The following is a 26,502-nucleotide window of genomic DNA, read 5'->3' as shown; positions in this document are numbered from 1 at the left end:
AATTTTATTTCATTTCTTATTTTTCAAAAATACAGAAAAAAGACATCCAAGTGCCCATGACTGAGATTAAACAAGCATTAATTAATTGCCATATTTATTTTACTTTTTTGTTGTTATTGTTAAGTGTTAGCTTCAGAACTAAGACAGTTTAGAAATAGCTTAAAAACAAACAAAAACAAACAAATAAAACCCCTAACTCTCACTTTCCTCCTTCCCTCTCTTCCTCAGAAACAACCACTACCCTGAAGCTGATGTACATCATTCCCATTCTGTTTTGTTTTAAGGGGGTTGGCAACATTTTTCTCCCTGTGTATATGTCCAGAAATAAGATACGCTATGGTTAAATCAGTTAGGGTACCAGCAAGAAGGTGATGGCACATTCAAAGGAGTAATTAGAGAGAGGTTATGGAGGGTAAAAAGGGACTGTTCACGGAGGGATGGGCACTTATAAAGAAAAGCAAGACGTGGTGAAGCAACCAGGAAGTAGCAACGGTGGGAAGTCCTGACCACCTGTGCATTTGAAAGGGCAAGGGGAGGGAGTCATGTTTCCAGAACCTGGTGTGAGGTGCAGTTTGGGACAGGGGTCTGATGGGGCTTTGACCTGCAGTAGAGGAATTAGAGGATCTCAGTTGTTGCCTAAACCAAGGCCTTCTAGAGAAAATCAATACCAGGCTCTCTTTCCTCCCTCCTCTGATCACTTGCCTGTGCCTTCCATTGGCCACAATCAACTAAAAGCCAAGATAGCTTGTCTGATGCTCTCCATAAAGGTCAGTTTCCTGTGGCACAGAACAGGGAATAGAGGGGTGAAAATGCGATGTGGAAAGTCAAACAGATAACACAATGGTTCTGTATTTTAAAAGTTAACATAAAGCTATCATAAAGTACATAAATCTAATTTTTAAATGATATATAAACTGTTTCCTTCAACCATAAGTTAAAAAACCAAGTTACTAAACTACAAGTTTTATCTCTGAGCACTACAGTTATTCATCAATATGCATTTGATAATCAAAGAAAAGAAAGAAGAGAAAAAGAGGTTGAGGTGGAGGGAGGGAAGAGAGGGAGGATGAGAGGCGGGTGGGGAGGAGGGGTGGGACACAGAGAGGTTGTTGATTCCAGAGTTCGTTGAAGAAAGGGGTAGATTTATTTTTCCTCTATGATGGCTTAGAGAAGCAGCAAGAGCACAGAAGTTTCTTATTTCCTGTCAACTGAGCATCTTCAGAATCACTACGGGTTCCACACTTCACCTTGGCCTAGTGAAGAATAGAGATATAGCATCTGAAAAAAGGCCATAAGCAAATAAGCACCATTGTCCCATCTTAAAAACAAAACAAACAAACAAAAAATGTTGAGATATAATACAAATACTATACAATTCACCCATTAAAATTGTGCAATTCAATTATTTTTGTATATTCATAGAGTTGTGTATCCATCATCACAACCAGGTTTAGAACATTTTCATTATCCCAAATAGAAAGTCCACACCCCTTAGCCATCACCCCAATACTTTCTCTTTTTCAACTCTTTGGTCACTTGCTGTAACACTGCAAAAAGTAATATTGTTATCTAATTTATGCAACTCCCTAACTTACACAATATACAATTTTCCTGTAAATTCTGACTCCAAATATCTAAAGAACTAGACCAGATATATTATAGTAACCTATTGAATGTACTGGAAACATCGTTAACATTCTTCCCTTGTTTATTACCCTTCAACACAGATGCCCAAATTAATTCATCAAACCTGTCAATAACTATATGTTCCTTCTCACTCTTTAAATTACGATTAGATACGCTCTGAGGTTTTTAATTACTTTGAGGAGACTTCAATTATTTTTTGCTTCTTTCAGTATTGTCTTTGGTAAGTGAAATACCTTTTAGGATACAATAAATTATTTAAAATCTTTGAATTATATTAACGAGGACAAACAAAAAAGACATTGAAATTCCTTGGAGGTAGTTCTGCTTTGTTGGGGATTAATCATAACCTTTATTAATGCACCGCCTCTTATTTTAGTTCCTTCATTTAAGCATAACGTACAAAAACAAGTGAATGTCCAGAGGGGAACAAAGGAAATAAAGGATTATAAAAATGAGTAGATACAGAGAAATTAGAAATGGGTGTTTGGCATTGTTTCACTCTGAAAAGAAGAAGGCTGAGGAACAACTTGGCCGTCCTCAAGTTTAGAGGATATTAATTCATCTCCATCTCCACAGACCCTTACATATACACTCTTCCTGGACAACATCATCTACTTCCATCATTTCACCTGCCATTTATATTCAACATGGATTGTGGGTTTAGAGCTCCAGCCCTAAGCTTCTCCTTTGGTTCTAGACTCACATATCCCACTGGACATCTTTACTTAGATGTTACACGAAACTCAACATGTCCAAAGTGAACTCATCTTTCCCTCTGTGGCCCTTGATTCCAGCCTCATAGTGTTCACACCTTTGTGTAACCCTTTCCCCCTGACAGTGGGTGGGGCCTGAGACTTGCTTCTAACCAGTAGAATACGGCAAAGTTGGCAGGATGGCATTCCTGTGGCATTAAGTTATGCTAGATTCTGTCTTGCTAGCAAACTTCTTCTAGGGACTCCTTGTTGGCTAAACAAAGTTAGTAGTCATGTTGGGAGAGTCCAAGTGGTGAGGATCTGTGGCCAGCCTCTAGAAACTGCAAGTGGCCTCAAGGAGCTGAGGGCAGCCTCCAGCTGTCATCATCAATAAGCTGGGGCCCTCAGTTGTACAATCACAGGACATGAATTTTACCAACAATCTGAGTGAGCTTAGAAGCATATACTTTCCCAGTTGACCCTCCAGATGAGAATGCAAACTTGGCCAATACCTTGACTACAGCATTGTGAGACATTAAGCAGAGGACCCAACTAAGTCATGCCCAGATTTCTGGCTCACAGAAACTGTGAGATAATGTGTTGTTTTAAGCTACTAAGTTTGTGGAAATTTGTTACACAGCAGCGATAACTAATATACCCCAGAATCTCATCCACTTCTGCTTTTCTCTGTCTCCTTATGGCTATATATTCTACCCTGTTGACCAAGCCATCCTGAAATCTTCCTTCTTCACCTCTACATTCAACCAGTCTCTGTGGGCCACCATTTCTGCCTCCTGAATAGCTTCTTAATTTAACAATTCTAAAACTCTGTTCCACGGACTGTAAGTAGATACTGCACACACAAAAATTTTTCAGTGGTATATCAAGTATGCCATATATAAATTCAGATCTTCAGAATCATTTGCCTGGATATTGCTATAGCCTTTTTTTTTTTTTTTTTTTTTTTTGCGGTACGCGGGCCTCTCACTGTTGTGGCCTCTGCTGTTGCGAAGCACAGGCTCCGGACGTGCAGGCTCAGCCACCATGGCTCACGGGCCCAGCCGCTCCGTGGCATATGGGATCTTCCCGGACCGGGGCACAAACCTGTGTCTCCTGCATCGGCAGGCGGACTCTCAACCACTGTGCCACAAGAGAAGCCCTGCTATAGCCTTTTAATAAGTTTCTCTATATCCATCCTTTCCTGTTTCCAATCTGTTCTCATAGGACTACAAATCTATCTTTCTAAAGTGTAAATCTAACCATTTCACTCCCTAGGCAAACAACTTCATATTTACTGGCCAAATTCCTTAGCATAACTTTGATCCAACTACCCTTGTCTAGTTTCATTTCTCACCATTTCTGCTCTACTCACCTGCACTTTCAGTTCCCATATACATCTTACTTTTTACCACAAACACACTTGCACAGACTGTTCTTCCATCCTGGAGTTCCCTTTCTGTCCTTAAGTCAACAGAACAACTCCTACTCATCTCTTTTCACTTAATCTTGGCATTATTTCCTCCAGAAAATTTTCTCAGACCTCACTACCTGGATCCATGTGAGATGTCCTCCTGAGATGCCTTTCCTATGTACTCTCTGGGCCTTATTAGGCTTGATCACAGCAGATGGGTTGTTTGCCTTTCAGTCTCTTTTATGAGATAGTGATCCCTTTGTCTTCTGGATTCTTGTCTTATTAATTTCTGTTCCCCCTGTAGTTAGCATTGTGTCTGACCCAAGCAATAAATGGTTGTTTAATTAATGAATCAATACGCTTGCACTTTTAAGATACATGAAAGTTGGCAGAGAATGCAGTTAACTACACAGTGAGAAGGTATTGACTCTTGGAGCAAGATGTGAAAGAGAAAAGGAGCCTTTCCTCTGCCCTCAGCTCAAGGTTAAGTTCCCATTTCTAAGGCATGTGCTTCACAGGCACTTCATCTTTGCAGAGAGAGCTGGCGGGGGATTGCACATGGTTCTTTAAGCTTCAGTCTTGGCTCAACACATTTCTAAGATCTTTGAGGCACTGATGGAAATAGTAGAAATCTGGAGATAGAGCAAAATGTCATCTCAGAGCTACAATCAGTCTTTGAGTATTGGAAGATATAGAGAATTGAATGCAGCTTTGATACGACTTATTTTTAATTTGAAAAAAAGCCACCCAAGTAGAACATTTAAATATACAAAAGAAAACTGGAGCCCACATAAAACGGTGTAGAATTGGAGTTCTGTGATTTTTAGTTCGGGTTTTCCCAATACCTGAAACAGAATCAGGACTTGTTTATTTAGGAGGTGATCCCAGGAAGCTGAAATAAAAGGGTGGAAAGACTGAAATAGAGAAAGGAGAAGAGCCAACAAAGAGTGCCTCATTGACCTGTGGGCAATTGGGGTTTGATTCCCCCTGGGAACCCTCTGAAGAACCATGTAGAATGTGCTCCAGAATCATTTTACTAAAGAACTGGAGGGCGGCTGGTTATTCTCTGACCTCCCTCCACCATTGGTTGATGGTTGCCCATAGGGCTGTTAACTGTCCCCTCCCCCAACTTTCCAGCTGAGCCTGCTTGTTCTGAGTGGCCTTCTGTGGCTTCAGAGAAAACCTTGAGCTAGAAAGCTGGAGAGATTTCACTGCCCACATAGACTAGGCACTGGCACTGTGCTTGGAATTGTCCACCACCTCTGTGCTGGAATCACATGAGCTAACGGGATATGACATGGGGCACCCAAGTGTCAGCTCTGTGTGTTCTAAGAAGCTGAACTGAATTTGTGATCATGGATTTATCTCTTTGCTTGAGCCAGAACTGAATCTCTGCAATCTGTGTCCTCTTTGGAGAAAAGATTACTGTGAGTAGATTTAAACTGCACTGTGCCTGTAGAATGTTGCTGGGTTCTGATGAGATGGCTGTGTTCTCACTTGAGTGGTTATCACAGATAAGACCCCGTAATCCTAAGAATGGCAGGAGCATGTGCATACATTTTCATCTCACACTGGAGAAGAGGTCATAAAAGGAACTAGACTGGGTTTGACAAAGCTCATCTCAGACTGAATTGCTGCTGTCTCACGTATATTATTTAAAATATAATAACACAGGGTTGAGAAATGTTTTTAAAAATCTGTCTCTCTGCTATTTGGAAGTGGGGAATTTAAGGCTGCAATTTCTCTGCTGCTGGGAGTGCATCTCCCGTACTCATATCAGATACTGTGCATTGAGCTGTCATGTCAGGGAGGGTATTCGAGCTGTTATGAACGGTGTGATTATTGTCACTGTCAATCATCTTCGGAAGATAAAGACCTTAAATAGGGTGAGAAGGGAATTTTCCCCCCTTTTCCAGGCCTGGGTTCCAAGTACATGAAGCTATTCATAAGAGGTGAAGGAAACCAGTCTCTGCCACAGAAGCAATGTGGTAACTAGGCAGAAGAGAGGCTGTATGGATGAACCAGGGTTACAAAAACACCCACACCAAGTAGCCAGTAGTCTGTACTGGGTTTCCCTTCCATATCCTCTGAGACTTCAGTCAAGTTTTTTTTACAGCACAGAGTCTAGCTTCAAGCTCAGCTTTGAGGATTTAAGTTTGTGCTTGATTTGGAGTGCTCTATTCTAAAATTCAAGTGAAGAGAGTATGTCCAAAGGATAAGGGTGATAATGGGGTCATATCTGCAGAGAGGTCAGGAGGCATGGAGGCAAATAAAAGCCATTGGGATTCTACAAAATGGAGGTCAACAGTGCCATTTCAAACGGCCATTACAGGAAAGTATTGAAACTAGTCACCCAATTACAATAACTAAAGAGAGATAAGAGAAATGGAAAACAATCAGTTCAGAACATTCTTTCCATTACAAACTAAGAGAAATAATGTGTTTTTTTTAGTTAAAAATTATTTTAACTGTCACACCCTCAAATTCAAACTGAGTCTTAGATTATGACTTCCCAAAGTTACAAATCTAGAAAGTTTTTCTCCCTCAAGTTCAATTATTTTCCAGCTGGAGACCTTCAAGATGACAGAGGAGTAAGATGTAGAGATCACCTTCCTCCTCGTAAATATATCAAAAATACATCTACATTTGGAACAACTCTGATAGAACACCTACTGAACGCTGGCAGAAGACCTCAGACTTCTCAAAAGGCAAGAAAATCCCCATGTACCTGGGTGGGGCAAAAGAAAAAAGAAAATCAGAGACAAAAGAATAGGGATGGGACCCATACCTCTGGGAGGGAGCTGTGAAGAGGGAAAAGTTTCCACACACTAAGAAGCCCCTTCCTTTTCTTCTGAGCCATGTGGCTGGCAGGGTCTTGGTGCTCCAGCAAGGCAAGAGAAGAGCTAACACCCATCTTTCTCAAACTCTTCCAAAATATAGCAGAGGGAGGAACACTTCTAAACTCATTCTACAAGGCCACCATCACCCTGATACCAAAAACAGACAAAGATGTCACAAAAAAAGAAAACTACAGGCCAAAACCACTGATGAACATAGATGAAAAATCCTCAACAAAATACTAGCAAACAGAATCCAACAGCACACTAAAAGGATCATACACCATGATCAAGTGGGGTTTATACAGGAATGCAAGGTTTCTTCAGTATACGCAAATCAATCAATGTGGTAAAACATATTAACAAACTGAAGAAGAAAAACCATATGATCATCTCAATAGATGCAGAAAAAGCTTTTGACAAAATTTAACACCCATTTATGATAAAAACCCTGCAGAAAATAGGCATAGAGGGAACTTACCTCAACATAATAAAGGCCATATATGACAAACCCACAGCAAACATCATCCTCAATGGTGAAAAACTGAAACCATTTCCACTAAGATCAGGAACAAGACAAGGTTGCCCACGCTTACCACTATTATTCAACATAGTTTTGGAAGTTTTAGCCACACCAATCAGAGAATAAAAAGAAATAAAAGGAATGCAAATCAGAAAAGAAGAAGTAAAACTGTCACTCTTTGCAGATGACATGATACTATACACAGAGAGTCCTAAAGATGCTACCAGAAAACTACTAGAGCAAATCAGTGAATTTGGTAAAGTAGCAGGATACAAAATTAATGCACAGAAATCTCATGCATTCCTATACAGTAATGACGAAAATTATAAAAGAGAAATTAAGGAAACACTCCCATTTACCACTGCAACAAAAAGAATAAAATACCTAGGAATGAACCTACCTAAGGGGACAAAAGACCTGTATGCAGAAAACTATAAGACACTGATGACAGAAATTAAGGATGATAAAAACAGATGGAGAGATATACCATGTTCTTGGATTGGAAGAATCAACATTGTGAAAATGACTATACTACCCAATGCAATCTACACATTCAATGCAATCCCTATCAAACTACCAATGGCATTTTCCACAGAACTAGAACAAAAAATTTCAAAATTTGTATGGAAACACAAAAGACTCCAAAGAGCCAAAGTAATCTTGAGAAAGAAAAATGGAGCTGGAGGAATCAGGCTCCTGGACTTCAGACTATACTACAAAGCTACAGTAATCAAGACACTATGGTACTGGCACAGAAACAGAAATATAAATCAATGGAACAGGATAGAAAGTCCAGAGATAAGCCCACGCACCTATGGTCACCTTATTTTTGATAAAGGAGGCAAGAGTATACAATGGATAAAAGACAGCCTCTTAAATAAGTGGTGCTGGGAAAACTGGACAGCTACATGTAAAAGAATGAAATGAGAACACTCCCTAACACCATACACAAAAATAAACTCAAAATGGATTAAAGACCTAAATGTAAGGCCAGACACTATCAAATTCTTAGAGGAAAACATAGGCAGAACACTCTATGACATACATCACAGCAAGATCCTTTTTGACTCACCTCCTAGGGAAATGGAAATAAAAACAAAAAGAAACAAATGGGACCTAATGAAACTTCAAAGCTTTTGCACAGCAAAGGAAACCATAAACAAGACGAAAAGACCACCCTCAGAATAGGAGAAAATATTTGCAAACGAAGCAACTGACAAAGGATTAACCTCCAAAATATACAAGCAGCTTATGCAGCTCAATATCAAAAAAACATACAACCCAATCCAAAAGTGGGCAGAAGACCTAAATAGACATTTCTCCAAAGAAGATATACAGATGGACAACAAACATGTGAAAAGATGCTCAACATCACTAATCATTAGAGAAATGCAAATCAAAACTACAATGAGGTATCACCTCACACCAGTCAGAATGGCCATCATCAAAGAATTTACAAACAATAAATGCTGGAGAGTGTGTGGAGAAAAGGGAACCCTCTTGCACTGTTGGTGGGAATGTAAATTGATACAGCCACTATGGAGAACAGTATGGAGCTTCCTTAAGAAACTAAAAATAGAACTACCATATGACCCAGCAATCCCATTACTGGGCAAATACCCTGAGAAAACCATAATTCAAAAAGAGTCATGTACCACAATGTTCATTGCAGCTCTATTTATAATAGCCAGGACATGGAAGCAACCTAAGTGTCCATCGACAGATGAATGGATAAAGAAGATGTGGCACATATATACAATGGAATATTACTCAGCCATAAAAAGAAACGAAATTGAGTTATTTGTAGTGAGGTGGATGGACCTAGAGTCTGTCATACAGAGTAAAGTAAGTCAGAAACAGAAAAACAATGGGAGGGAGATGCAAGAGGGAGGAGATATGGGTATACGTGTATATGTATAGATGATTCACTGTGTTATAAAGCAGAAACTAATGTACCAGTTTGGGGCAATTGTACTCCAATAAAGTTGTTAAAAAAAAAAAACAGATACCGTATGGTAACACATATATATGGAATCTAAAAAAGAAAATCGTTCTGATGAACCTAGGGGTGGGACAGGAATAAAGACAGACATAGAGAATGGACTTGAGGACACGGGGAGGGGGAAGGATAAGCTGGGACGAAGTGAAAGAGTAGCATTGATGTATATACACTACCAAATGTAAAATAGCTAGTGGGAAGCAGCTGCATAGCACAGGGAGATCAGCTCGGTGCTTTTTGACCACCTAGATGGGTGGGATAGGGAGGGTGGGAGGGAGGCACAAGAGGGAGGGGATATGGGGATATATGTATGCATGTAACTGATTCACTTTGTTATACAGCAGAAACTAACACAACATTGTAAAGCAATTATATTCCAATAATGATGTTAAAAAATTATATTTTCCACTAGCTTTCAGGAAATAAGCCTGTGGCTTGAGAACCAGGCTATGTGACTCTAATTTGATCAACTGGATGTGTTTAATTTCCAGGGAATATCTTTAGGAAGGAGAGGTGCGCCTCTTTATTTCTTCTTTTCTGCCTTGTGCTATACAAAAACGATGGCTAGAGCCTGAGGAGCCATCTGGAACCATAACGTGGAGGTCCCTTTTAAGGATGGTAGTCAAGAAATGTCTAGAACCCTGGCACCAAGGAGCATCTGCCAGCCCTGAACTGTCCACCTCCTGATTTCATTTACATGACAGAGAAACAATCCCTCCCCCAACACCATCTTATTTAAGCCACTGTTATTTTCAGTTTACTGTCACTTAACGCAAAATCTAACATTAACTGAGCCTCTGGGGATGTGAGCAAGTGAGTGCAGCCACGTTGATAGAAAAGGAGATGGACTGTGGTCTTAGTTGGTAACCTCAATGGAAATTCAGGTTTATGTGTTGACATTATCCTTGCTGGGTCTAGCTAGTAAAATGACTAGTTGTTGTGGACATTTGTTCACTTTGTCTGAATGCACCCCTTCCTCCTTCGGAGAATTTGTTACTTTTTCCACGTGCTTCTAGTGGGACTGCCATTTCATTACCTTCCACATAGCTGCGGGGGAGGGGTCTGCAGGTGACTCAGGCAGTTCTGGCTTACCATCATTCCCTCTTCCATTTATTGGGATAATTGGTTCAATGGTTGGGCGCCTGACCCTAGCCAAGCCAATTAAAGTCCTCCTCTGAGATCGTTCTAAATGGCTCTAGGGCATAAAGTCCCATTTGACACAGGGCTAGAAAGAGGTGAAATTGGTGCTGCTTACAGCCATGTTCCTTACCATGTGAGAAAAGCCTGTATCTGCAATAGAAATGAGGTCAAGTAGAGATAAACAGAAGGAAGAGTAAGTTGGTGGAAGTTGGGGGGGAGGGAGGGAGAGAGAGGGAGGAGTTGGGCCCTAGCCTTGCTAATAATAATTTAAGTCAATGGATCCATTTTGTGGCTGAGCTAACTGTATTAGTTTCCTATTGCTGCCATAACAAATTGCTACAAATTTAGCAGCTTAAAACAATATAATTTATTACCTTACAGTTCTGGAGGGCAGAAATCCAAAATCAGTCTCACTGGGCTAAAGTCAAGTTATTGACAGGACTTATTGCTTCTGGAGACTCCAGAGGAGAATCTGGTTCCTTGCTTTCTCCAGATTCTAGAGGCTACCTGAATTCTTTGGCTCATGGCCCTTTCCTCCATCTTCAAAGCTCTCTCTCTCTCTCTCTGACCCCTGCTTCCATTACATCATCTTCTTCTATAATTCTGACATTCCTGCCTTCCTCTTTCCCTTATAAAGTCCCTTGTGATTACTTGGACCCAGAAAATCCAGGAGAATCTCTCCATGACAAGATCTTCATCTGTGAAGTCCCTTTTGCCATGCAAGGTAACATACCACAGGTGCTGGGGATTAGGATGTGGACATCTTTGGGGGGGCCATTAAATCCCCCCTGGACTTGTAAAAAATAATTTTCTTCTTCTCTTCCTCTTGTCACTTGCAAATAAGAGTCCTGGCCTCACTGACTGACCACAAAACTCCTCATATTAAATCTTACAGAATAAATAGTTTGAGCCCACTTGGATTTATCATGGTCTGTAAACCTCTTCACCCAGGTCAATGAGGATTCATCATAGGAATTCATTCACCTGTTACATTCCAGTGTAAATTCTCAGGATTCATGAGGATTGATGGTCTCAGGTAAATCAAACATGATATTGCCTTTTGCATATTCTGAATCCCAAGAAGTCCAAAATTTTAGAGCAAAATTATTACCAAATAGTGCTATATGGATTATTAAGATATTGCTTAGGATGTGTTTATGCCCTGGAAATCTCAACCCCTTAATTCCATGCAGGAGCTAAAACCTTATACAATTATAAACCATGGACAGTATATGAATAGCAACTACCTGGGGACTTCAGGGAGAAAAATAACAGGTGGACCATTGAGAGGACTCAAAACTTGAAGAATGGCCTGTGCAGGGGTTAATTTCTCTTTTTTCTTCTTTTTTACTTTTTCTCTTTTATCTGCTGGTATTAACCGAAGGAAAACTCCCGTTGTGTGTAACTGTGCAGTACCATGGGCAACTATAACTCTGAGAGAAATACCATCTTTCCAGCCAGAAGACTGGGAAAAGGGGCCCTAAAAAGTTGGAGAAAATTATGGAGATATCAGAGAGGAGAGAGCTAAAGGAGATCCTTTGGTTCTGTGTATGAACCAACATAAGCCACAAGCTCACCACCGAGCTGTACACACACGGAATAGATGTAAAGTAGCATAGAAAAGCCTTCAAAAATTGAAATGATATTGGAGCCACTCCCACAGAAGTTGAGACAGAGCTTAAAGTGTGAACCTAACTAGGTTGATTTCTGTTAAATCAAAAAGTAATCAACATTCTCCAGAGGACTTTAACAGGTCCCAGAGTCTCACTATATATTATTCAAAATGTCCAGGGGCTTCCCTGGTGGTGCAGTGGTTGAGAGTCCGCCTGCCAATGCAGTTCGTGCCCTGGTCCAGGAAGATTCCACATACCGTGGAGTGGCTGGGCCCGCGAGCCATGGCCACTGAGCCTGCGCGTCCGGAGCCTGTGCTCCGCAACGGGAGAGGCCACAACAGTGAGAGGCCCGCGTACCACAAAAAAAAAAAAAATTGTCCAGAATACAATCCAAAATTACTCAACATACAATAAACTAGGAACTTGTGGCCAATTCTTAACGGAAAAGACACTCAACAGATGCAAGCCTGAGATAACCCAGATCAGGTGCAAACTTTTTATGTAAACAGCTAAATGGAAGGAATATTTTCGGTTATTTGGGCCATATGATCTGTGTCACAACAACTCAGCTCTGTCACTGTAGTACAAAAGCAGTCACATACAATATGTAGATGAATAAGCATGGCTGTGTTCCAATAAATTTGTATTTATGGAAAGTGAAATTTTAATTTCATGTAATTTTCACATCACAAAATATTAGCCTTTTTTTGGATTTCTTTCCCAACCATTTAAAAGTTTAGCTTTGGTTAAAACTGTAGTGTGAAAACAGTTCTTTGCTCATGAACCAAACAATACCAGACAATAGGTTGGATTTGGTTTACAGGCTTTAGCTTGCTGGCTCTTGATACAGATGGTGGAAACATCAGACAAAGATTCTAAAGTAGCTAGTTTAACAATACGCCATGAGGTAAAGGTAAACACTTGAAATGGATGAAAAGATAGAGATCTTCTCAACTAAGAAACAGAAACTAGGGCTTCCCCGGTGGCGCAGTGGTTAAGAATCCTCCTGCCAATGCAGGGGACACAGGTTCGGGCTCTGGTCCAGGAAGATCCCACATGCCGCGGGGCAACTAAGCCTGTGCGCCACAGCTACTGAGCCTGAGCTCTAGAGCCCGCGAGCCACAAGTACTGAGGCCACATGCCACAACTACTGAAGCACGTGCGCCTAGAGCCCGTGCTCTGCAATGGAGAGTAGCCACTGCAACGAGAAGCCCGTGCACTGCAACGAAGAGTAGCCCCCCGCTCACCACAGCTGGAGAAAGCCCGGGCGCAGCAACGAAGACCCACTGCAGCCAAAAATAAAGAAAGAAATAAAGAAATTTATTTAAAAAAATAGAAACTATAGTAATAATAAGAAAGAACCAAATGGGAATTTTAAAACAGAAAAACTACGTATCTGAAATAAATGTCAAGAAACTCAGAAAATCCTTAAATATTATTAGGAATTCTCTGCTCTACCGAGAGACCCAACAGGATCAAAATGTATCACATAATTCTAAGGGTGATTATGTGGAATGAAACAAATCATTTCTGAAGCAGAATGAAGTTTTGTAGGGGCAGGATCTAAGACCTAAATCTTCTAGGTATTAGAATTATTTTATTCTTATGTATACTGGGGAAAGGGAATGGAAAATGAGTCATCAACTAAAAAATACCTGGAAGATAAAAACATTTTTGTCATTTTCTTTTAGTATTTTTTATCTCATCTTTATCAGGTTTTTAATTACAAAAGTAATACATATTGATAAAACATTTTTTCTAATAATACAAAAGTACATAAAGCATAAAGTGGAAGGAATTTATCCCTCATCTCCCAATTCCAATCTTGAAGGTAAATACTAATGGTTTGTGTATCTATTCAAGCTCTTTATTGTCCATATACAAGAAATACATGTATTCAAAGGTTTTTCTTTAAATGAAAATAGGATCGTATGCATATCTCACAATTTGCTCTTTCCATTCAGTACTGTATTGTGTACATTTTCCATTTTAGAACATTAAGATTCACTCATTCTTTCTGATGGCTGCTTAGTATGAATACACTGTATTTAGTTAACCACTTTCCTATTGATTGTGGTAAAGTAAATTGTGGCTTCTAATTCTTCACTCTTCTATAGTACATTGAACATCCTTACCATGGCTTTGTGGTGGTCTTGGTATAATTTCCCATGTCTTGACTTCCGGCTTGGCTGTGTTACTTGCTTTGACCATTAGGATATTATCAGATGTGATACAAGCAGAGGCTAGAAACGTGCTTGTGCAATTGGGCTTGCCCTCTTGTTCTTCCATCATTCCCAAGAAGAGTATGGCCAGATAGTCACTGTCCCCTTTTGCCTGGGCCCCAGAAGGGGACACATGGAGCAGAGTTTTCCCAGCCAACTTGTAGACATCACGAGTGTGAAAATAAATGCTTGGCTTTATGACACTGAGTTTTAGAATGGCTGTGTTTAATGGTATTACTGTGGTGATAGCATTTTTATAGGATGGTCATTTATGTTTATTCCAATTTTTATTAAAAATTTACAAGTAATATCTAGCACTTTACACATATCTCACAACTTTCAGCCTGACAGATTCCCAGAAGTATAATTGCTAGGTCAAATCTTAGTATTTTTGATGCTAAATAATGTTGATGGTGATAAATATTAACATTTGTTGAACATTTTCTACATTCCAGACTCCAAGACTGTCATATGTGTCAAAAACTGTAAAGGGTCTCAGATTTTACCCTACTTTCAAGCTAACAAGTTATCCTGCCACAGTTTCATGGATGCTGACAGAGACACGAGACTCCTGGGTAAGAGACAAAGGACTTTGTTACTCTGGACACAGCAAGCAGCATAAGGTTCAGCATGTTTGCATTAGTTCCCTTTTCCTCAAATTACCAGAGGGGCCTCATTGCATATGAAGTGGATGGTGTTACAGGAGGGGATCCCTGAGCTTTGGGAATCCAAGTCTTTTATAATGGATGGTAAGCAAGTCTTCCCTTTGCTCCAGAGGCAGACTCTATCTCTATTTTCCCTCTAAAAATATTCTTGAAAAGAGAGTCCAGAGAAAGAGCAATCAGTGCCTTTCTTCACAAGTCATAGAGAAATGTGAGAGACCTATAGACAATTGTCTCCTGGTGGTATTATTAACTTACTTAATCCTCTCAACTTTACAAATACGGAAACTAAAGTACGGAGAGTCTAGTAACTTTCCCAAGATCATACAGCTAAAGAGTCAGGCATATTGGTTAATATTTCTAGAACAAAGATAGATTTCTGTTTAAGAAAAATCTTTAATACTGTAATTCTAGAATAAGGAATATATGAACTAAATTTCTTCATTATCATATTAAATAGTAGTCCTTTTGACTTTATTAAGCTGTTGAGTTTATATAAGGAAAAATATTGTATCTTCATAGCACTGTATCTAGAGAGAATGTTTTCCACGAACAGTTATTTTAAGAAGCCAGAACGCTTTCCAGGAAGAGAATACACGGGGGTAGAAAACGAAATCAGCCAAGTTGTCAAAGGTTTCAAGAGACAGTATGCACTTCAGAGCTAATATAGAAGCTTGATTTTATCAACAATATGTTTGACTGAATTTACTATCTTTGTGGGTTTTCAGTACTGATTGTTATGGAGGAAACAAAGAAGAAAGCAATGTGAATATGGATTTTTCTATTTGTTGAGTGCCAGAGGAGAAACAGTTCTACTTTGTCACATAGTCTTATTAAATATCGTAGGGTTTTTTTTTTTTTTTTTGCGGTACGCGGGCCTCCCACTGCTGTGGCCTCTCCCGTTGCGGAGTACAGGCTCCGGATGCGCAGGCTCAGCGGCCATAGTTCACGGGCCCAGCCGCTCCGCAGCACGTGGGATCCTCCCAGACCGGGGTACGAACCCGTGTCCCCTGCATCGGCAGGCAGACTCTCAACCACTGCGCCACCAGGGAAGCCCTAAATAATGTTTTATAAAGACTTAACCTTTTATCATTTGATCATTGTTTCACCGAGATATCCAAGTGATACCTTGATCTCGATTTGAATGTTTTTAGTGGAATACATATATTTATATTCTGTAGGGATTATCACTATTGTAACAAGGTGTCATCTCTGTCCAAATATAATTATGAGAGGTCTATAAAGGAATCATAGAACCTTAGCAATAATGGAACAGATTCTGAGAAATAAGATCTATAAATTGGCTGCTTAGAATTCAATGTCTGGGTAAAACATTATTTTGATTTCCACCTTTTTCACTCACCTGAAATTTCCTATATTTTAGGTGAGACACATTCCTGTTGTAATACTGACCTGTAGCTTATTCCAGAGCTTTGTGTTTTGAAGGGCTGAGTTAATCTTTGATTATTAAAAATAGGAGCATTCTTATTATTTATAGGAACACTTATCTGAATTCATTACTTACATTTAACTTATCAGATCAGTTCTTTAAGAACCTTTTTTCATTCCATAAATAAAAATTTTATCCTAGTCATATGATTTATTGACTCATGGAATTCAAGGATATACTGAATACACAATAATGCAGCTAAATTTCAGAAACAACTGAACTAAGGTCCTTGCTGCAGTTATAACATTTCACCCATTGAATTCTAAACAACCACTTTATAAATTTTATTTCTCATCAATTTTGCCATTACTGTGCAGTTTCTCTTGGCCAAAAATTATGTGGAAAAGACTCTGGCTGTGCTGGAGACATATATACAGAACAATGTATGAAAATGGAAATCCCCACAGTAACCATGGAGATGAGGCACAGGTTCTGAGGAAAAGGAACAGCGCTGAGGAAACCCTCAATGATGCCCTCTACAGGACCTCAATGATGTCCCTTTCTTTTCTCCCGATTTTCTACAGTAAGTTGCAGTTTACTCTTTCTTCATATGTAAGATGCTTCAAATAAATCAAAAAACAGGCAAAGAGGGGCTTCCTTGGTGGCACAGTGGTTGAGAGTCTGCCTGCCGATGCAGGGAACGCAGGTTCGTGCCCCGGTCCGGGAAGATCCCGCGTGCCGCGGAGCGGCTGGGCCCGTGAGCCAAGGCTGCTGGGCCTGCGCGTCTGGAGCCTGTGCTCCGCAGCGGGAGAGGCCGCAGCGGTGAGAGGCCCGTGTACTGCAAAAAAATAAAAAAATAAAAAAACAGGCAAAGAAAGATATAAATAATGAGAACAATATAACCAAGTCTGAGATAATAATATTCATGTCACCAAAACTGCAGGTTAGGACAGAACAAACTAATCATTCAATTCTGATACATATGTTGTAGACTTTCAGAGTTGGATATATAATTATTATCCTATTTTCTCCAATGAAACTTAGGTAATCACCAATGCTAACTAATCGACTGATTCATTCATTTATTCAACAGCATACACTGAGATCTTACTTATGCCAGATATTTAAAGAAGTACATTTATTTTTTTAATAGGTTATACATTCAAATGATTAAAAATGAAAATAATACTAAAAGGTATACACTGTAAAGTTTTATTCCCACAGAGGTTCCCAGCTACCATTTTCCCCATCCCATATATCCTATAGGTAGGGTGACCATACACCCTGGTTTTCCTGGCACATTTCCAGTTTGTGCTTTTTGTCTTGGTTTAATTATTAATAGTGCCCCCTTTTTATTCTTGAAAATGTTCTGGTTTAAATAGTAAACATGAGAGAAAAAAGTCAATAAATTTGAAAACAGAAAATCAATAGAGAGAATCAATGAAACCAAAAGCTTGTTCTCTGAAAAAAAAATCAATAAAATTGATAAACCTCTAGCCATATTGACCAAGAAAACAAAGACAGAAGACAAAAATTGCCAATATTAGGAATGAAAGAGGAACTATCACAACAGATCCTATAGAGAATAAAAGGATAATAAAAGAAGACTACAAACTCTATGCCTATAAATCAACTCAGATAAAAGAGACCAATTATTAAAAGACAAAAATTACTTAAACTCACTAAAGAACACTGCAATACCAAAAACAAAACAAAACAAAATAAAAAACCTTGTCCTATAGCTATTAAAGAAACTGAATTTGTAGTTCAAAACCTTTCAACAGAGAAAACTCCAGGCCCAAATGTTCACTGGCAAATTCTAAAAAACACTTAAGGAAGAAATAATATCAATTCTAAATAATCCATTTCAGAAAATATAAGAAGAGGAAACACTTCTCATGTATTTTATACTGCTAGGATTATCCTAATATCACAACCAAACACATTATAATAAACTGAAAATAAATACCAGTATCCCCCCACAAACATAGATACAAAAATCCTCAATAAACTATTAGCAATAAGATATGGTACATATATAAATGGAACATTACTCAGCCATAAAAACGAACGAAATAATGTCATTTGCAGCAACCTGCATGGACCTAAAGATTATCATACTAAGTGAAGTAAGTCATACAGAGAAAGACAAATATCATATGATATCACTTATATGTGGAATCAATCTGAAAAGATGATACAAATGAACTTATTTACAAAACAGAAACACTCACAGACTTAGAAAACAAACTTATGGTTACCAAAGGGAAGGGATGCAGGGAGGGATAAATTAGGAGGTTGGTATTAACATATACACACTACTATATATAAAATAGATAATCAATAAGGACCTACTGTATAGCACAGGGAACTCTACTCAATATTCTGTAATAACCTATATGGGAAAAGAATCTGAAAAAGAATAAATATATGTATATGTATAACTGAATCACTTTGTGTACACCTGAAAGTAACACAACATTGTAAATCAACTATAGTCCAATAAAAAATAAAAATTAAAAGAAAAACTATTAGCAAATCAAATCTAGGCATATATAACAAAAATAATACAGAATGACCAAGTCGGGCAAAACCTAGGAATACAAGGTTGGTTCAACTTTTGAAAACTCAGTGCAATTCACCAGATTACCAGACTAAAGAAGAAAAAAAACAAAACAAAACATGATTATCTCAATAGCATTAGACAAAATTCAACACCTCTTCATAACAAAAACTCTCAACAAACTAGAAATGGAAGGAAAATTCCTTAACCTGATAAAGGATAACCATAAAAAACCTACAACTAATATCAAACTTAATGGGAACATGGTAAAGATAATCTCCTTTCACCACTCCTACTCAATACCACAGTGAAAATCCTAGCCAGTGCAACAAGGTGAGAAAAATAAAGTCATTTCAGACTGTAAGGGGGGAAAATATTTACAGATGACGGGATTTTACATAGAAAATCCCCCCAAATATAGCAAAAACAGTTCCTAAAACTAGTAAGTGAATTTACCAAAGTCACAGGATAAGAGATAAATATGAAAGTCAATTACATTTCTATAAACTAACTTGGATTAAAAAATTTTTAAAACAATATTTACAACAGCACCAAAAAAAAAGAAAACATAAATATAAATCAACCTATGAATAGGACCTATATGCTGAAAACTACAAAATACTGATAAAATAAATCAAAGAAGACTTAAATAAGTAGAGAGATATATCATGTTCGCGGATTGATAGACTCAATAATATTAATCCTAAATTCTCCCCAACTTGATATACAGATTCAGCATATTCCCCATCAAAACCTTAGCAGAATTTTTTGTAGGTATCAACAAGTTGATTTTTAAATTTCTAGGGAAAGGCAAAAGAATTAGAATAGCCAAAATGAAGTTGAAAAAGAAGAACAAAGTTGGAAGACTACGCTTTCTGATTTCAAGAAATACTGTAACCTACACTAACCAAAGACAGTGTTGCACTAGAAGAAAGGATGGATAATCTTTCCAACAATAGTGCTAGAATAATTGGATGTCCATAACCAAAAACAAAACAACTTATACCTCATACCTTATTTTAAAAAATAACTCTAGATCATAGACCTAAAGGTAAAACACAAAATGGTACAACTTCCAGAAGAAATAATAAGAAAAAATCTGCATGACCTAGGGTTAGGCAAGGAATTTTTAGGTATGACACCTAAAGAGCAATACATAAAAGAAAAAAAACTGGTAAGTTGGTTCTATCAAAATTAAAAACTTTTGCTCTGCAAAACACTGTTCAGAGAATGAAAAGACAAGCCACAGACTAAGAGAAAATGTTGTCAAATCACATTTTGATAAAGGACTTGTATCTCAAAAAATTTATCAGGAAAAAAACCACCCCATTTTTAAAATGGGCAAAAGGTATGAACAGACACTTTATTATAAAAGATACATTCACGTCAAATAAGCAATATGAAAATATGTTCAACATCATTAGTCACTGAGGAGATGTGAATTAAGCCACAAGATATCACTACACACTTACTAGAATGGCTAAAGAAAAAAAATACTGACACTATCAAGTGTGGACAAGGATGAGAAGCAACTGGGAACGCCATACATTGTTGATGTATATGCAAGATGGTAGAGCCACTGTGGAAAGCAGTTTGGCAGTGTCTTACAAATTTAAACATATAACTACTATATAATCCAGCAATCCCACTCCTAAGTGCTTAATCCAAGAGAAATGAAAAATTTATTTTTACACAAAAACTTCTATGCAAATATTTATAGAAGCTTTATTAACAACCACCCCCCCAAACTGGAAACAACTGAGATGTCCTTCAACCAGTGAATGAATAAGCAAACTGATATATCAATACAGTGGAATGCTAGTCAGCTATAAAAATGAATTATTGATTCATGTAACAACATGGATAAATCTTAAATGCATTTGCTAAATGAAAGAGGTCAGACCCAAAGGGTATGACTGCATTAACATGACATTTTGGAAAAGCAAAATTATGGGTATGGAAAACATGTCAGTTGTCAGAGGCTGGGAGGTGTGGGGGAGGGACTGACTATTAAGGGGTAGAATGATGGAATTTTGAGGGTGAGGAAACTTCTGTATACAACTGTGGTGGGAGATAGAAAACTCTAATAATTTGTTGAAACTCATTGAACTGTACACCACAAATAGTACATTTTACCATATGGAAATTAGATAAAACCAACAAGGATTTGGACAGAACACAAGCTGGAATGCAGACTGGGACATATAAATCTAACTGTATTACAAATAAATCAAATAGCCACCCTGAAGCAGGTGGAGAAGAAAGGAGTGACCCAAGTAACTTTGGAAAATGGTGTTTGGACTGGGTGCTATAAGGCTAAAGACAAAAAGATCTGTGCCCAAGCAACATGCTCTAGTTTTAAATGTGTTTCTTATCTGGTATGGATTAGCAATTTTAAAAACTGCTTTATATGTGTACTAGGGTTGAACAAACAAGTAGATGTACTGTGGATAATGAGAGCCAGGCTTCGCACAGTCACAGAAGGAAGTTAAAAGAAAAGGGCAAAAGTTAGAATAAACTGTGGTGCTGGATTTGAGTGGGAATATCAGTATGAACTCATGTCTTGTTTATATGTCCACACATTTACATACATGTAAAACATATATATACACAGATAGATACAGAAATATAGATATATTACTGTATATGCATGGGGTGGTATTTATACATATATTTCCTATGTCTTCTGAGAGGAACTAGAAGCAGTGATAGCCTAGCATTCAAATTTTAAATACCATTCTTTAATAAAAAGAAACAGGGCTCCTTGCAGAAGTGGTTGAATCTAGGGCTGGGCCAGGAAAATACAAGATGAGCCTGGAAATCTTGCAATGTTAGAAAGTAGGGTAGTGCTTAAAGAAAAAAAAAAATGAGACACAGTGGCTCCTTAATGGTCTCTGAATGGCCAAAGCTGGAACGATTTCAGCAATAAAAGAATAATGGTATTGAATTATAACCCAAAGAATAAAATAAATATCCATAAGCTCATACTGATGTAAATAACTGAATAAATAAATAAATGGGAGAAAACATACAACTCCTCTCTACAAAAGAACTCCAACTAGTAAATGAGGAAAATAGAAAGCCACCATTAACACACCATAAAAGCTGTTAGCAAGAAAAACCAGCTAAATTTAGTGGGTGAAAGTTTAAGGAGAAACAGGATATTTGCACAGGCTTGAAGTGTCTCTCCCCAAATACTTATTAGTTACAGAGAAGAACACAGTAAGATTACTGGAGAAATCTAACAGGCATCACCATAAGCAAGAGATGAATATTAACTTAAACAGTAATAAGGCAGGCATACCATGTACCCCCGAATATGAGGCATCAAGAAGTACACAATATCACTTCGGTGGTATTTTTCCCAAATTGCATAACCTCGATCTAGTCATGAGAAATCATGACAAACCCAAATTGAGGGACATTTTACAAAATAACTGACCAGTAGTCTTCAAAGATCCTAAGGTCATGAAAGACAAAGGCTGAGGAAGGAGACAGGACAAGTAAATGCAATGTAGGATCCTGGATTGCATCCTGAAACAGAAAAAAGACATTAGTGGGCAAACTGATGAAATCTAAATGAAGTTTGTTGTTTCATTAACTGTATCATACCAGTACTAATTTCTTAGTTTTGATCACTGTACCATGATTATATAAGATTAGTCAGGAGAGTGAGACATAGCCTCTGTAGAAGCATTCAAAATTTATTCATTAATTCATTCACTAAACAAGGACTTGCCAAGCCTCTACTGTCTGCCAGGCCTTGTGCTTGCTGCTGAAAATTTAAAAATCAAAATAAAGAGAACAAAGGTCCTGTCCTCAAGTAGCTTACAGCCTAATCAAGGGGAGGTGAGGCACACTGACAATTATGCTGTACAATGAATACTTTGGGAGGGAACAGAATGGCTCTACAGAAGAGGTTACATTTCCGTTGAATTCACCAGACTGATAAGAGGGAGGGCATGCCTGGCGGAGGGTGCAGAGCCTGCAAGCACAAAGACGTGCCTGTAGGCTTGAATTCAAGGTTCCCTTGGGGGGCCAGATGCAGATGAGGCTGGTGGATTAGGCTGAAGCCATTAGAAATTTGGGCTTCATACTGTTCAATGGAAAACTAAAAGTTCAAGTGGGGAACTATTAAATGTTTTTAAGCAAAGGAATAAGATAATCAGATTTACTTTCTCAAAAGATCATTTTAGTAGCTATATGAAGGATGCTTTGGGAAGAGTGATCAGAAAACCAGTTAGAAGGCTATCATAGTAGTCATGAGAGAGGATGGTCCTTATGGAATCCCTAGGATTTCCATGGCTGAAAAGACCTTGTTTTTGAGTGGGGTCAACAAGTGTGAAACTATTTATCAATTGAAAATCAAGAGGGAAATCAGAAAAAAAAATCAATACGTTCAGGCACTTAGAATAAAAACAGACTTTTAATATAGTAAATTCTCAGGTGTCCAGAAACCCCTTCTCTAACAGGTGAATTAGTTTATTGTCGACTTCAGATTCTTTAACTCTGTAATTGCCTGACTTAAGTTCTAATGTGGTTTACCAAATGGTAGACAGAGGAAAATAAATTAAAAACACTAAATTTAATCAGTTTGGCTCCCTGACTGCTGTTTAATATGGAGAGTCAAGGAGAAGGTGAAAACTCTCATTACACTGAAGTGTGCAGATTATCTACCGAGTGCATACACATATCCCCCATCTTCATCCATAAATCAGAGGTCACTGCAAGAGAAAACCTACGAGTAATTGGCTCTTTGTATTGACGCTCTAAAATACTCTCCCACTTTTCATATTAAAAGCTTTATTTGGCCCCTTCACCTGAATAACGTTTGCGGTGCTCATTTCTCCTTCACCGGACGGCCCTACAGTTTGATGAATATGCCTTACAGCTGTGGTTTGGGCATTCTCTCCATCTCACCTGAGTCTATCAGAATAAGAATTGCCAGATCAATTCAGCCAGCCACTCGCTAAGCAAAGGAGGACTCATCTCGGATCTGACTGCATTCACTTGAGGGCTAAAGTTATTCTCAGCTGCAACCCCAGAGAGACGAGAAAAATACATTAATTGCCCTGGTGCTGGTAAAAGGTGTTCTGTCCAGCTACCTAAAGCAAAGCCGTGTTGCCTTTTCACTGTAGAAGACTTCCCGGTAAGGGCGAATTCCCGGTCTTACGGCAAAACTCAGAAACGACTGCAGTTTTATTCTTGGTGCTCTCTCTCGTTTCGCAGCTACTTACAGTCAAACGGAGAAATACCTACTCACCTGTAGACAAAGCAAGAAATAAATTATGCTGAAGAGACAAAAAACCAGGGAGCAGACATGTGTTTTACTCTCGGTCTGGCCATGATGAACGAGGATGAAGAGGGGCTTGTTTTTTTCTTCAATGAGAAGAATGTTTGAGCTCGGTATTTTTACCATTTTTTATGCTCATTAACAAAATCTTATTTTCCTGTCGTTCATAAGTTACTTGATACTTCCATCCTTCTAAAACTAAAAACATTTTCTTCTCTTGGACTCTGACCGGCTGCAGGGTATGTGTCAAATGACCCAAACGCTGCACGCTCACCGGCATGGGACGGGTAATTCCGCAAAGCGGACGCCGCAGGACCTCCGGGACGTGAGTGGGCTGAAACTACCTATCCCGGCGTGCCCCGCACGCGAGCTCAATGGAGATCTCTAGTCGTCCGGGTCACGGGGCTGCGCGCTCAGTGCGCGCCTCCGGATAGCGGTCTGGGTCCCGCCCGGGGCGGAGGGCCCTCCAGGGCCGGGAAAACTGCGATTCCCGGCATGCCCTGCCACGGGTGCGCCTACGTACGGGAGCTACCGCGTCGGAGAGCGGGTAGGTTTAAAACGCTGTCTTAGTTCCGTAGAAACCAGCCCACCTGCTGCCGGACAGAGTCACAGGCGGACAGACGGACTGTGGGGTGAGGCTGCGGGACCCTGGGAGGTACGGAGTCCGCGGGGGCGGGTCGGCGGTTCAGATAAGGTCCCAGTCAGCTCTCCCTGCCGCCCTCTCCCCTAGCTGGCGGAGTTTACTCTTGCCCTCTGGACCTCAGGACCCTGAATTATGGCGCTTCTGCGCTGGATGCCGGTGAAAACCGTTTAGGAGCGAGGTTTGCATTGACTTGGCCCCAGAGGAGGAAGGATAGCCACCAGACAGGGCCGCGCATAAGCCCCAGTCCGACTTTTCTTTATTTATATGTTAGGTTGGCGTTATAGGTTCCTGGGAAAGCCGTTTCGTTTTCTGGTTTTGCCACCGGTTATCTTCCCTGGCCCACTAGTTAGAATGCAGGTGTCAGGAATTTACATTCGTTCATTGCTGTTTCCCCAGCTCCTACCAATTAGGCTGGAACAAAGTTAAATTTTTGTTGAACTGTACCGCTGTTTGCCACCCACAAATGTCCCATATACTGTCTGGGCTCTGAAGATAGAAAATGATTAAGAATCTGACCTTACTGAGGCGAAGCTCGGGTTAGTCTGGCTTGAATGCTCCACACTGATCTTGGAGCGCCCAGGACTAGGTCCTTGAATCTTTTCTGTTCTCTGTTATCCAGTCTCCGCGGCTTTAAAAGCCATGTATATATTGACAACTTCAGAATTTATATCCCTTATTTGGAGTCAGGGGAGAAAGGTCCACTGAGTACAAATGGAGTACAAGTTTCCCACATATTTTTAATAAGATGCAGATTCCCACCTAAAATTTTTTCGTGTAATTGTCGAAATGTCATAGTTTTGCTGTTATTTCCCCAAGGTACCCAAAATAGATATAAAATGCTTACATAACCTTACAGGGTATGTGTGCGCATTCAGCCATAAAAACGAGATGGAAAACAACACAAATTAAATTGCTTCATTTTCTCAGAAAAGAGAAAGTAAGTCTATATATGTTTAGGTAAGAATTTGATTGGCATCATCACTCACACCCACCTGAACCTCATCTATACTGGAGCGTCTCAGGCTTCTGGAGAGAAAAAATACTCTCAAACAAAAAGGAATAAACTTGGCCCCCAGCCTCTGCGGGAGAGGAGGTTTATAGAAAATTCATCCTAAGGAGGGAGAGATCGAGGTGCCTGGGACACTGACTGACGGTGGGCAGAGGATAAAGCTTTTGAGTGAAATACATGGTGTTGTCCTTGAAATATCCTCTTAGTCAATCACTGAGGTTCAGGTCATCAAAGAAGTGGATTCAAAAACTAAACAAGACAATCTACCCTTTGAGGATTTATTACAAACAGGTCTCAGGGTTAGTTGAAAATTCTTCCCTACCCCCTCTCCACGTGAGGAGAAAAACAATGTCAAGGTCAGGAGAGCCCTGAGAAACAAAAATGGAAACAATGGTGACCCAGTAGCAAGAGGAGGACAGCCTTAATATCCACCAGGAAGTCCCTGAGTACCTGCGAGCCTGTTAAAGGAAGAGTAAAGTAAGAACTTGGGATCCAGTGAATCCGTTGAGTTGAGGTTTAGAGTCAGGAGAGATTCTCATTTTCGCTGCAGTTGCTCATACTCCTGCCTCTCCTCCCTTATCCGGCATGTCCAAGCAAGGGTAACAGAAACACCATGCCTCCACACACAATCCGCAGGCCACCTGGAGGCCAGTGGCCGTAACTCTATGACTTCCATGCTCAGTAGACTTACAACTCTATATGTTATTAAGAAGTTACAGGGCTTCCCTGGTGGCGCAGTGGTTGAGAGTCCGCCTGCCGATGTAGGGAACACGGGTTCGTGCTCCAGTCCGGGAAGATCCCAAGTGCTGCGGAGCGGCTGGGCCCGTGAGCCATGGCCGCTGGGCCTGCGCGTCCAGA

The 26,502-nt window shown here is 39.5% G+C and overlaps 1 protein-coding gene and 1 long non-coding RNA gene across 2 annotated transcripts in view; one reads left to right on the top strand and one right to left on the bottom strand.

Moving 5' to 3' along the window:
* Nucleotides 1-24,451, bottom strand: LOC137226387 (uncharacterized). The gene is made up of 3 exons (XR_010944334.1): nt 23,963-24,451; nt 22,142-22,233; nt 1-1,253 (listed from the first exon to the last, which is right to left on the bottom strand). It is a non-coding gene; the product is annotated as an uncharacterized lncRNA (long non-coding RNA).
* The window catches only part of CCDC150 (coiled-coil domain containing 150), a 92,703-nt gene continuing 90,612 nt past the window's right edge, over nt 24,412-26,502 (top strand). The window contains 1 exon segment of the mRNA XM_067741143.1: nt 24,412-24,539. The gene's annotated coding sequence lies outside the window, so the exon portion shown is untranslated.

Source organism: Pseudorca crassidens, chromosome 6 (assembly GCF_039906515.1).
Source record: "Pseudorca crassidens isolate mPseCra1 chromosome 6, mPseCra1.hap1, whole genome shotgun sequence".
Classification (NCBI taxonomy): Eukaryota; Metazoa; Chordata; class Mammalia; order Artiodactyla; family Delphinidae; genus Pseudorca; species Pseudorca crassidens.
The sequence above is the reverse complement of the archived record's forward strand: the minus strand, read 5'-3'. Positions and strand labels throughout refer to the sequence as shown.